This window comes from Cebus imitator, unplaced genomic scaffold (assembly GCF_001604975.1).
Source record: "Cebus imitator isolate Cc_AM_T3 unplaced genomic scaffold, Cebus_imitator-1.0 Scaffold4, whole genome shotgun sequence".
NCBI classification, from domain to species: domain Eukaryota; kingdom Metazoa; phylum Chordata; class Mammalia; order Primates; family Cebidae; genus Cebus; species Cebus imitator.
Genome location: NW_016107319.1, coordinates 434967 through 446841, shown reverse-complemented (window position 1 = coordinate 446841; position 11875 = coordinate 434967). Strand labels below are relative to the sequence as shown.

Sequence of the window (11875 nt, the reverse complement as noted above, 5' to 3'; positions counted from 1 at the left end):
AAAAAAAAAAAAAAAAAAAAAAAAATCAAATACAAATAGTGAAGAAGTTGGCCGGGCACAGTTATACCTGTGATCCCAGCACTTTGGGAGGCTGAGGTGGGAGGATCGTTTGAGCCCATGAGTTTGAGACCAGCCTCAGCAACACAGAGAGACCCCGCCTCTACAAAAATATTTAAAAATTAGCCAGGCATGGTGACTCATGCCTGTAGTCCCAGCTCTTTGGGAAGTTGAGGCAGGAGGATCATTCGAGTCCGGGAGTTCAAGACCAGCCTGAGCAACATAGTGAAACCCTGTCTCTAAAAAATTAGGAAAATTAACCAGGCATGGTGGTACACGCCTGTAGTCCCAGCTACTCATGTGGCTGAGGTGGAAGGATGGCTTGAGCCCAGGAGGCGGAGGTTCCAGTGAGCCATGATCACACCACTCCACTGCAGCCTGGGTGACAGAGCGAGACCTCGTCGTTAAAAAAAAACAGGGTGAAAAAGAAAACCTTTCTTTTCCTACAAGGGTCCAAGCAGGTTTATTTGGAACTGTGTACTTTTAAGACATCATTAGCATTGCTAGAAATGGAAAGACCAGGCACAAGGCAGCCTTCAAGAAAGGACTGAAGTGCCTTGGGAGTACCAGGACCTCAGATAAAAGGTCAAAGAGCTTTCGTACGGAAAGAAAACTTCCCAAAAAGAACTGGTTATCCCATTCATCACTGGGCAGATGCAAGCTCCTTTATTCCCTGAGGAATCCCACCCTGTGTATCAGGAGGCTAGCTGATGATCTCAGCCAAGTATCTAAGGCTAAACCCAGTTGAAGTAATTCGCACTAAAGTGTAAATGACTGATTTAGATCAGCATGAATGGCTTGTCTTATCAAAAAAGTATGTACTCCTGGAATGTGAAGGGTAGATTTTTTTTTTTTTTTTTTTTTTTTAACCAAAATGGCCTTTGTGAACTAGCTGCCTCTTTTGGCCACAATGGAACGGTTCCATCCAGATGCTACCTCTACGTCCCGCCACTCCTCATGGAAGGTAAGGACAGGGCCTTGACTGAGGCTTCCCTTATTTATCGTCTTCTGTTTTTTAGTTTCCTTTTGCTTTTGTGCTTCCTTTCTGCGCCTCATCTCTCTCATTTTCTGAGCTCACTTAATACCTGAAAATCTAAGAGAGACTTTTTTTTTAATTGGGAAAAGGATTTGTTCACCCCGAGGTCGGCCCAAGGTTCTCCGTGCTGAGCCAGTGCCACTAAAGCTAGTCCAGTCTCTGCCCTTCTTCCTAATTAGGAAATAAAGAAATTAGTTTTCTCTGCCAAGGGCCCATTAATAACTTTGCTCATGGCTTAAAAAAGAAGCAGAAGAAAAGAGAAAAGGAGAAAGAAAAAAAGTGCCCTGAACTGCTGGGCCTAATTCTACAGGTCCCGCTGTCCTGAAATCAAGTGTCTGATTGCCAAGAACGACGGGGCATCTTGCAGGGACGCTGTGTGGTCCCTTCCCTTCCCAGAGGCCTTCCACGCCAATGGCCATGTTATTTCACATGGCCTCAGAGGCAGTTTAGGAAATGTGAACCACAAAGGCATATTTCCCAGGAAAGGAAGTGTGTGTGTGTGTGTGTGTTTAAAAGTGAAGAACAGGGCCCAGCCTGGTGGCTCACACATGTAATCCCGGCACTTTGGGAGGCTGAGGAGGGCAGATCACGAGGTCAGGAGTTCAAGACCAACCTGACCAACATGGTGAAACCCCATCTCTACCAAAAATACAAAAATTAGCCAGGTGCGGTGGTGCACACCCATAATCCCAGCTACTCTAGAGGTTGAGGCAGTGGAATTGCTTGAACCCAGTAGGTGGCGATTGCAGTGAGCTGAGATCACGCCACTGCACTCCAGCCTGATGACAGAGCGAGACTCTGTTTCAAAAAAAAAAAAAAAAAAAAGAGGAGAGCTGATGAGGTGAAGCAGAGAATTGGCCACAGTTATAATCCCAGCTACTCAGGAGTCTGAGTTGGGAGGATCCCTTGAGGCCAGGAATTTGAGAGAAGCCTGGAGAACATAGCAAGATCCCATCTCTTAAGAGAGAAAAATTGGCATTTGTCACTGACAGGATGTAGGGGGAAGGGTCCTTTCGCTAATAGCTTTACATGAATTATTTCCTTTATCCTCTGCCTGCCTCCATGTTATCATAGAAGAAGGAGTCTTGCCCAGAGTGGGTAAGCAGTTTTCCCTAGGTCACATACCAAAGCCGGGATACAGTCAGAATTGAAAGTCAGGTCTCTGATTCCAGCGCAATCAGAATTCCTTTTACTGTATTTCAATAAGTTGTTCCATGACATAGGCCCAGCCCTCTAGGGACTTGCTTTTTAAGGCTATAAGAAAGGCAGGGGAAGGGGAATTGGTATTTGTTGAAGGCCTCCACAGTGTGAGGCTTTGGGCTCACAAATCTTTTCATTTACTCCACCCAGCGATCTAATTAAAAAGATTCATTATCCCCATCACCCACCTGGGGAAACAGAGGCAAAAGAGGTTGAAGCAAATTGCTCCAGCCCACAATTGCTGCTGCTTTCACATAGATAGGAAATGGAGGAGAAGCAGGATTCGAACTTAGGTCCACTTGCCACCAGAGCCCATGTTCTGCCTTCTGTCCTTTTATTTTAACAAAATAGCAAAGGGGAAAGACAGAGAGAAGCCCCAGCCCCACTCCATCAGAGTTCTTCCATCTATTCCAGGAGCCTTCATTTGTCCAAATCAATGAACCAAGCCACTCAGTCATTCACACCTTAGTATGAATTACTTCTATCAGGCTAATGTCAGAACTTTGCTAGACTCATTCTGAAGTGAAGGGGATGGATTCTGATTAAATCAAGAGAAAGGAGAGAAACTTTGGGACAGAGGAGACCACTTGTGTAGGTGGTCCTGAGCCTATTCAGATCCTAGACAAGAATCAGGACAGCAGTGTGCACAAACAACACGTGTAGAGCACACTTCATGCTGACAAACCAGTGTTCCTGGACTGCTGCTCCTCACTTCTCCTTTCCCACAACAATTCCTTCCTTCCCCCGACCTTGAACCTCTCCCACATCCTCTTTTTCACAACAAAGACATCCCTGGGTGAGATGGCTCATGCCTGTAATCCCAGCACTTTGGGAGGTCGAGCAGGTGGATCACTTGAGGTCAGGAGTTCGAGACCAGCCTGGCCAACATCGTGAAACCCTGTCTTTACAAAAATACAAAAATTAGCAAGGTGTGGTGGTGGGCACCAGCTACTCGGGAGGCTGAGGCAGGAGAATCACTTGAACCAGGAGGCGGAGGTTGCAGTGAGCTGAGATCGTGCCACTGCACTCCAGCCTGGGTGACAGAGTGAGACATGCTCTCAAAAAACAAACAAAAAACCAAAGACATCAGTGTATCCTGTCCGTGGCTGTGGTCTCCCATTTTGCCAGGGATGGGGATGGGATGTAAACTTTGGGAATCTATCCCTTCCCATGTAGCTGCCGGCCTCCACTGCTTCCAAGTTCTGTTGGGAAAAATAAATTATCCCGGCAAGTTCTGCCAAAGAAAACATCCCAAGGTCCAGGCTCGTGGGTGTCTGAAGGTTGATGAAGCTCAGGGCTGGTCCAGAACCCATAGCTTAGCTTTTCTGACTCCTGACCCTTAGGGGTGAAGATGCCTTCCTGGTCTGAGCACCCTAAAGTCCGAGCTTCCTGGAGAAGAACCGGACTCATGACCCTGTGCGGGCTCCTGGCCTTGTAACTACCCCGATGCCAATTCTTTTAAATCAGCCCAGCCCCAGCGGTTAGGAGGAGCTACCCAATGGCCGCTTAACCCGTCAGCCAGGCTGGCTTCATGAGTGTGACCTGTACAGCCTCACAGGGTCACCCTGTGCTTGATTTAATGCCCTAACGTTGTCATCTGGAAATTCTTCATAAAGACTCTGCATTTTCTTCTTCTTTTTTTTGTGTGTGGGGGGACAGAGTCTTGTTCTGTTGCCCAGGCTGGAGTGCAGTGTGTGATGTTGGCTCACTGCAGCCTCCACCTCCTGCATTCAAGTGACTCTCCTGCCTCAGCCTCCCGAGTAGCTGGAACAACAGGTGCTCACCTCTATTCCTGGGTAATTTTTGTATTTTTAATAGAGATGGGGTTTTGCCATGTTGGCGAGGTTGGCCTCAAACTCTTAACCTCAAGGGATCTGCCTGCCTTGATCTTCCAAAGTTCTGAGATTGCAGGTGTGAGCTACTGCACTCAGCTAGAATTTTCATTTTGCAGAATTTTACAAATTCTGCAGCTGGTCCTGGCTCCCAGGGTTGAAGTCCATTGCAGGCTGTGGTTTGCCACTGGTAGGAAAGCCAAACTGCCTCTGATGAACCTCAGAGCTCTTCAGTCCCTGGTCTTTATGTGACTGGCAAAGCACTTTGGCATTTTGTACTGTCCAACTCCTACACGTCCAGCAAAACCCCAGGCAGAAGCAACAGCTCTCTCCCCTACAGCATCAATTGGTAGAATAGCACAATGTGCCCCAGGGCCAGGTTGCTCAAGTTCAAATCGCTGCTCTGCCAGTTACCTGTGTGACCTTAGGGAAGTCATTTAGCCTCTCCATACCTCAGTTTCTTTACCCCTTTATGAAATGGGTATAATAAAAACACTTACCTAGTATAAAGATTTTTTTCTGAGATAAAGTCTCACTCTGTGGCCCAGGCTGGAGGGCAGTGATGCAATCATAGCTCACTGCAGCTGAGAATTCCTAGGCCCAAGTGATCTTCCTGCCCCAGCCTCCCAAGTAGCTGGGACTGCATGTGCACACACCACAACTGGCTAATTTTTAAATTTTCTGTAGAGACAGGGGTCTCGCTATGTTGCCTAAGCTGGTCTTGAACTCCTGGTCTCAAGTGACCTCTAGTCTTGGCCTCCCAAAGTGCTGGGATTACAGGCATGAGCCACCATGCCTGACCTTATATGATTCTTATGAGGATTGAATGAGTGAATATATAAAATGCTTAAAACAATACCTGGTTCACCAAAATGTTAGTCATTATTACTTTTGCTTTTCTGAGAGAGTTTTGCTTGTTGCCCAGGCTGGAGTGCAGTGGCACCATCTTGACTCAGTGCAGCCTCAAACTCCTGGGCTTACATGATCCTCCCAACTCAGCCTCCTGAGTAGATGGGATTGACAGGCATGCACCACCATGCCTAGTTCATTGTTTGATTTTGTGGGGTCTCGCTAAGTTGCCCAGGCTAGTCTTGAACCCCAGCCCTCAAGCAGTCCTCCTGCCTGAGCCTCCCAAAATGTTGGGATTACAGGTGTGAGGCACTGTGCCCACCTGTTATTACTTTTATAGCCACTGCTTCCCTAGTGCTCCTGTAGTGTTTGTATAATAATTTTCAACATTCATCCTATCATTACAATATAAATGACATTCACATTTCCCACTGTCTAAGCTAGGAGTCAGCAAACTCTTTCTGTAAAAGGTCAGCTAGTGGCCGGGCATGGTGGTTCATGCCTGTAATCCCAGCACTTTGGGAGGCAGAGGTGGGTAGATTACTAGTCAAGAGATTGAGACTGCCCTGGCCAACACGGTGAAATCCTGTCTCTGCTAAAAATACAAAAATTAGCTGGGCATGGTGGTGTGCCTTTAGTAGAAGCTATTTGGGAGGCTGAGGCAGGGAAATCTCTTGAACCTGGGAGGTGGAGGTTGCAGTGAGCCGAGATCACGCCACAGTACTCCAGCCTGGGAGACGGAGCGAGACTTGGTCTAGTAAATATTTTAGACTTTGAGGGTCATGCGTTCTTTGTCACATCTGCTCAGCTCTCCACAGCAGCACAAAAGTAAATATGTAAACAAGTGGATGTGGCTGTGTTTCAATAAAACTTTAGGTAAAACAAATAGACAAGGGCCTGATTTGACCCACTGGTCAAAGTTTGTCCATCCCTGGCTTCAGTCCCGTAGTGTTTTCTCATCCATTTTATTATTATTATTATTGAGATGGGGTCTCACTCCATCACCCAGGCTGAACTGCAGTGGTATCCTGGCTCACTGCCAAATTTCTGCCTCCCAAACTCAGTGAGCCGAGATCCTTCTGCCTCAGCCTCTTAAGTAGCTGGGACTACAGGCACATGCCACTCATTTTTGTGTTTTTTATAGGGACAAGGTTTTGCCACGTTGGCCAGGCTGGTCTCAAACTGCTGAGCTCAAGCAGTCAGCCCATTTTGGCCTCCCAAAGTACCGGGGTTACGGGCATGAGCCACTGTGCCCAGCCTGTCATCCATTTCAGATGAAAGTTTAAACAGAGCATGGAAGCACCCCCCTCCTCCTTTTAGTCTAGCCCCTTGATCATACAGCCCTTTCTCCACCCAGGCCCATGGCCTCTACTTAATCTGATTACACTGTATGAATTACACGCCAGACAAAATACAACTCAGGTCTAAATATTACATTTATTCGACTTTCAGTTTTCCTTCCTTCCTTTCTCCCTCTCCCCTCTCCTCACTCTTTCTCTCTCTTGCCCAGGCTGCAATGCAGTGGTACGATTATAGCTCACTTAGTCTCTAATCCCGAGCGCAAGGGACCCTCCCGCTCCAACCTCCTGAGTAGCTGGGACTACAGGCATGCACCGTTGCATCTAGCTAATTTTTAACTTTTTTGTAGTGATGGGGTCTCACTAGGTTCCTCAGTTTGGTCTCAAACTCCTGGTCTCAAGCAACCCTCCTGCCTCGGCCTCTCAAGGCCCTGAGTTTACAGGCATCAGCCGCCACATCCAGCCAATTTTCAGTTTCCTAACTGCATAACCAAATAGTTGGTTCCAGCCTGACTTCTCTCTTTTTTTTTTTTTTTGAAACAGAGTCTCACTCTGTTGCCCAGGCTGGAGTGCATTAGCACAATGTCAGCTCACTGCAACCTCCACCTTCTGGGTTCAAGCAATTCTCCTGCCTCAGCCTTCTGAGCCGCTGCAATTACAGGTGGGCTCCACCACACCCAGCTAATTTTTCTATTAGTAAAGACAGGGTTTTACCATGTTGGCCAGGCAGGTCTCGAGTTCCTGACCTGGCGATCCTCCCACCTTGGCCTCATTACAGGCATGAGCCACCATGCCTGGCCAGCCTGGCTTCTCTTGACCACCAACTATGCCTAAAAGCTCAGCTCTGCTTTCAACTTGCAGGTCCTCAAGTCACTTCAGCTTAATTTCACAAGTAAAATAAAATTTAATACGGAGACTGAAGCTGTTGGTGGTTCTGGAGTGACTAGATGCATTTGCAAATAAAATTTGGATTGTTTTGGAATTTCCTTTTTAATGTCAGCTAATGCCTACTTTTCTAGCACTGGCTGTGTGTGGGCAGTGTGCTAAGTGCTTGCTAACCCTGCATTCCAGGAGATGGAGACAGACCACAGCCAAGTAAACAAACAAATCATCAGTATGGTTAGTGGTGGCGATATCATTGCTCCATCGGGGTGATATGACTGAGAAGATCGAGGGGAAGAGAGGAGAGGGAGGCTGTGGACGGGGAAGCCAGGGAGTTGCTGAGCCTTGAAAGCTACAAGGATCACTGCTGGAGCAAGTCCTAACATGTGTGATGGATTGCATTGTTTACTGAGAATGACAGCAAAGAAAACTGAGCGAGCCCCCAAGCGGAAAACTGCTCAGGGCGTTCTAAACTACTAAGCAATGTATGCATATCATACAGTAGTTAAACCAATTCTTTAAACTCAAGAAATGTGACCCTGCCTCCATTGCTCCCTCTTGGAGAATGCTTTCTAGTTTGTCATCGATCAGTGGTGAGCAAGCACCAGCTGCCTGAGAAAACACAGAACACTTGCTTGTTAATAATAATCATCTGTTCAAAGAGTTTGCAGGAGGCTCTCAGCTCTGAAGGCTGTTAGCCTCCTGATCCCACTTTGCACTCTATCTTTCTGTTTGCTTCTTCAGTTCCTTCAGCGCTGCCTGGGTTGGGGTCTTCATGACTGAGCTGGTCTCGGTAACAGCACAATGGGAAGGATGGAGGGAGGCGTGGGCCAGGGAGGGGGAACAGAGGTCCAAGGGAGGGAAATGCTGGGCCCAGGTATGAGACAGAATGGCTCCCAGGGTGGCTGGAGTGCCACAAGGGACGGGGACAGCAGGAAGTGATGACAGGAGAGCAGATTACACTCTTCCAAACCACAGTTAGGAATCTGGGTTTTATTCTCATGGGTGCAGAAAACCATTTCAGGAAAGCAATGGGACTTTAGAACCAGTACAGGGAGAATCAGAACTGCAGGATGGGCCAGGTGTGGTGGCTCAAACCTGTAATCCCAACACTTTGGGAGGCCAAGGTGGGTGACTCACCTGAGATCAGGAGTTCGAAACCAGGCTAGCCAACATGGTGAAACCCCATCTCTACTAAAAATATAAAAATTAGCCAGGCATGATGGAACACACCTATAATCCCAGCTACTCGCGAGGCTGAGGCAGGAGAATAGCTTGAACCCAGGAGGCGGGTGTTGCAGTGAGCCGAGATCACACTACTGCACTCCACTTTGGGCAACAGAGTGAAACTTTGTCTCAACCAAAAAATAAACAACAACAACAAAAATGCGGGATAGAAACTGGATTGCAGGAAGGATTTAAAAAAAAATAATGATCAACGAGGTCAGGAGTTTGAGACTGGCCTGGCCAAGATGGTGAAGCCCCGTCTCTACTAAAAATACAAACATTAGCCAGGCACAGTGGTGGGAGCCTGTAATCCCAGCTACTCATGAGGTTGAGGCAGGAGAATCAGGAGGCAAAGGAACCCAGGAGGCGGAGGTTGCAGTCAGCCAAGATCGTACCATGGCACAACAGCCTGGTGACAGAGTGAGACTCCATCTCAAAAAAAAAAAAAAAAAAAGTGATCACTTTCACTACAATAGCAGTTAATTCTTATTAAGTGCTCACTATGGGGCAGTGGCCTGTTTCTCAATTCTTTACATGTAGTGATTTGTTTAATCCTTCCAACAACACAATGGGGCGCTTATTGCTCCCATTTTACGGATGGGGACACTGAGGCTCAGAGAAGCGAACGGACCTGTTTCCCAGAACATACAACTAGATGATGATGGGGCTAGAATTCAAACCCCAGGGGTTAGGCTCTGGAATCCACACGTTATGACACCATGCTAAGGAATATTTACTGAATGAATGATGAATGAATATTCTTATAATGTATATTTATGGAAGGAAGGAAGGAAGCAACAAAGGGAGCAGGGAGCTTAAGAGACTGCTGCAGAGGCCCTGGAGAGAGGTGATGAGACCCTGAACTAGGAAGAGGCAGTGGAGTCAGAAGAATGGGCAGAGATAAGAAATATTTCAGCATCACACTCTCCAAGGCAGGAACCACTATCTAAATTAACTAAAATCTTAAAAATTCAGTTGTGTAATACACTTGCCACTTTTAAAGCACTCAATTAAATTAACTTTTAAGTGAAAATTTTAAGTGAACTTTGTGCTCATCACAAAGTTGTGCTGGACAGCACTGTTTTAAATGAAGCAGCACCTGCTGATGGCATGGGTGCTGCTAATGGGAACAGGCTGGCCTCTTCTTCATCTTCACAGCCTCTCCATAGCTCAGCTCAGAGAGGTCAAGTGACCCCTGCATAGCCATACAGCTGTCTCAAAGTCTTACTCTTCCTGCACCTCTGTGTTACAACACTTCATTCATTCACTCTACAGAGGACAACTAAGCAACACTACTTTGGTTCCTGGGAGGTGACATGTGGCTCACACATAGGCCTGGCTCCTAGGGGCTCAAATGCCTGTGTGGTCAGCTGAAAAACAGCCCCACAAAGATGTCCATAGCCTATTCTGAGAATCTGTGAACCTATTTGCTTGAATTGAGGAGACTGTCTTGGATCATCTAGGTGTGGCTAATATAACCACAAGGGCCCTGAGCCTTATAAGAGGGAGGTAGGGGTACCAGAGAAAGAGATTTAAAGATACCATGCTGCAGGATTTAAAGATGGAAGAAGGGACCATGAGCCAAGGAATGTTGGTGATTCCAAGAAGCCAGAAAAGCTAGGAAACCAGGTCAGCAAGGTGTTTTAGCATTTATATCCACATATCTAGGTACCATGATATCTCTAGTTCCAGACTATTCATTGTTAAACGTCCAATGTTTGATTCCTACCATGGAAGATGAGAATTCAGTTCCATGTAATTCTCTTCCTTTTCCCCACAGAGCCAATTCCATCACAGGTAGTTATTCTGGTTAGATAAATACTCCAAATTTGCACAGCTGGCAAATTTGATTACTCCTCCTTCCATCCCAACTTCTGGTTTTTCCTTGAGTTTATAATTGCCTTTGTTTTATTGTTTCCAGGTTTTCTATCTACATCAACCCCAAACTTATCATGGATTGTCTCAATATTCTCTCAGTACAGTTCACTGCCATCCTAGCATCCATCACCATCTGCAGTTCTTATTACTAGATTTTAATTGTCCTTTCAGAAAATTTTATTCAAATAGAAAACATATGTATGTTCACACATTCCCACTCTTTTGCATTGTGCGTATGCTGGTTTGCCCTCGTGTTTTCCACTCAACATTAAGAGTGCGCTCGCTGAGCATAAGTAGATCAACCTCACTTTTTGTAGTGGCTAGCTAGAAAAGCTCTGTTTTATTTAACTAACTCCTGTTGATTATAGTGTTAGTTGCTTCTAGGCCTTAAATATATATATGAATATAAATATCTTAAATATATATGAATATAAATATATTAAATACATAAAAAGTACATATATATTATTTTATATAAGTATATATACACAGCCTATTCTCATTATTTACATATTCCATATTAGCAAATTCACCCACTTGCTAAAAGTTATTTGTAGCCCCCAAATCAATATTCATGGTACTTTTGTGGTCATTTGTAAACGTGCAGAGCAGAAAAAATCCGATTCCCCCCATGCACATGTTCCCAGCTAAGGCTGAACAGGGCAATGCTCTACCTTCTAGTTTCAACTCTCATACTGTAAACAAGTGTCTTTTTCATAGTGTATTTATTGCCACCATTTTTTGTATTTTTGGGCTTTTTGTTATTTTGCAGCTTAAAATGTCCTCTCAGCTGTGCTTGCTTGGCAGCACGCATATAAAAATGTCCCCAGCACAGTGATAAAATGTTGGCTCAGGTTTCTGAGTTACAATAAGGCTGTGGCATCCATTATGTAGGAAAGACACATCAGATAAACTTCATCCAGGCATCAGTCACAGAGCCTTTGGCTATGAGTTCAATGTCAGTGAATCAGCAATATATATTAAGTAAACACCTGTTACTTGCATGTAATACAATAGTGAAAATTTTCTGAATGGTTCTGAAATTGAGTTATTATCTTCTATGTACCTAGATCTTCAAAGAAACAGTGATACCAATCACCTAATAGGGTACTGATGGGTTAGTGGCTTGATAACTGTGAAATGTTGAAGTGAGAGTTTGACATCTTTCCTATCAATGAAGATGGCTGTTACACAATTAGATGAGATTCTGCATATAAAATGTAGAGTTCAAGTCCTAGCACACAGTGCATGATCAACAAATGCTAGTTTTTAGGAGGAGGAGAGGTATGGAACCAAATGATACCAGGTGTCATTAAAAGTTTAAATCTGGGCCAGGCACGGTGGCTCACACCTGTAATCCCAGCACTTTGGGAGGCCAAGGCGGGGGGATCATGAGGTCAGGAGTTCAAGACCAGCCTGACCAACATGGTAAAACCCTGTCTCTACTAAAAATACAAAAATTAGCCAGGCATCGTGGTGCACACCTGTAATCCCAGCTACTCAGGAGCTGTGGCAGGAGGATCACTTGAACCTGGGAGACAGAGGTTGCAATGAGCTGAGATTGCATCACTGCACTCCAGCCTAGGCAACAGAGCAAGACTCCGTCTCAAAAAAAA

General features: G+C 45.6%; 1 protein-coding gene across 4 annotated transcripts in view; it reads right to left on the bottom strand.

Moving 5' to 3' along the window:
• The window catches only part of MYH11 (myosin heavy chain 11), a 156350-nt gene that overhangs the window by 86998 nt on the left and 57477 nt on the right, over nucleotides 1–11875 (bottom strand). The window lies entirely within an intron of this gene.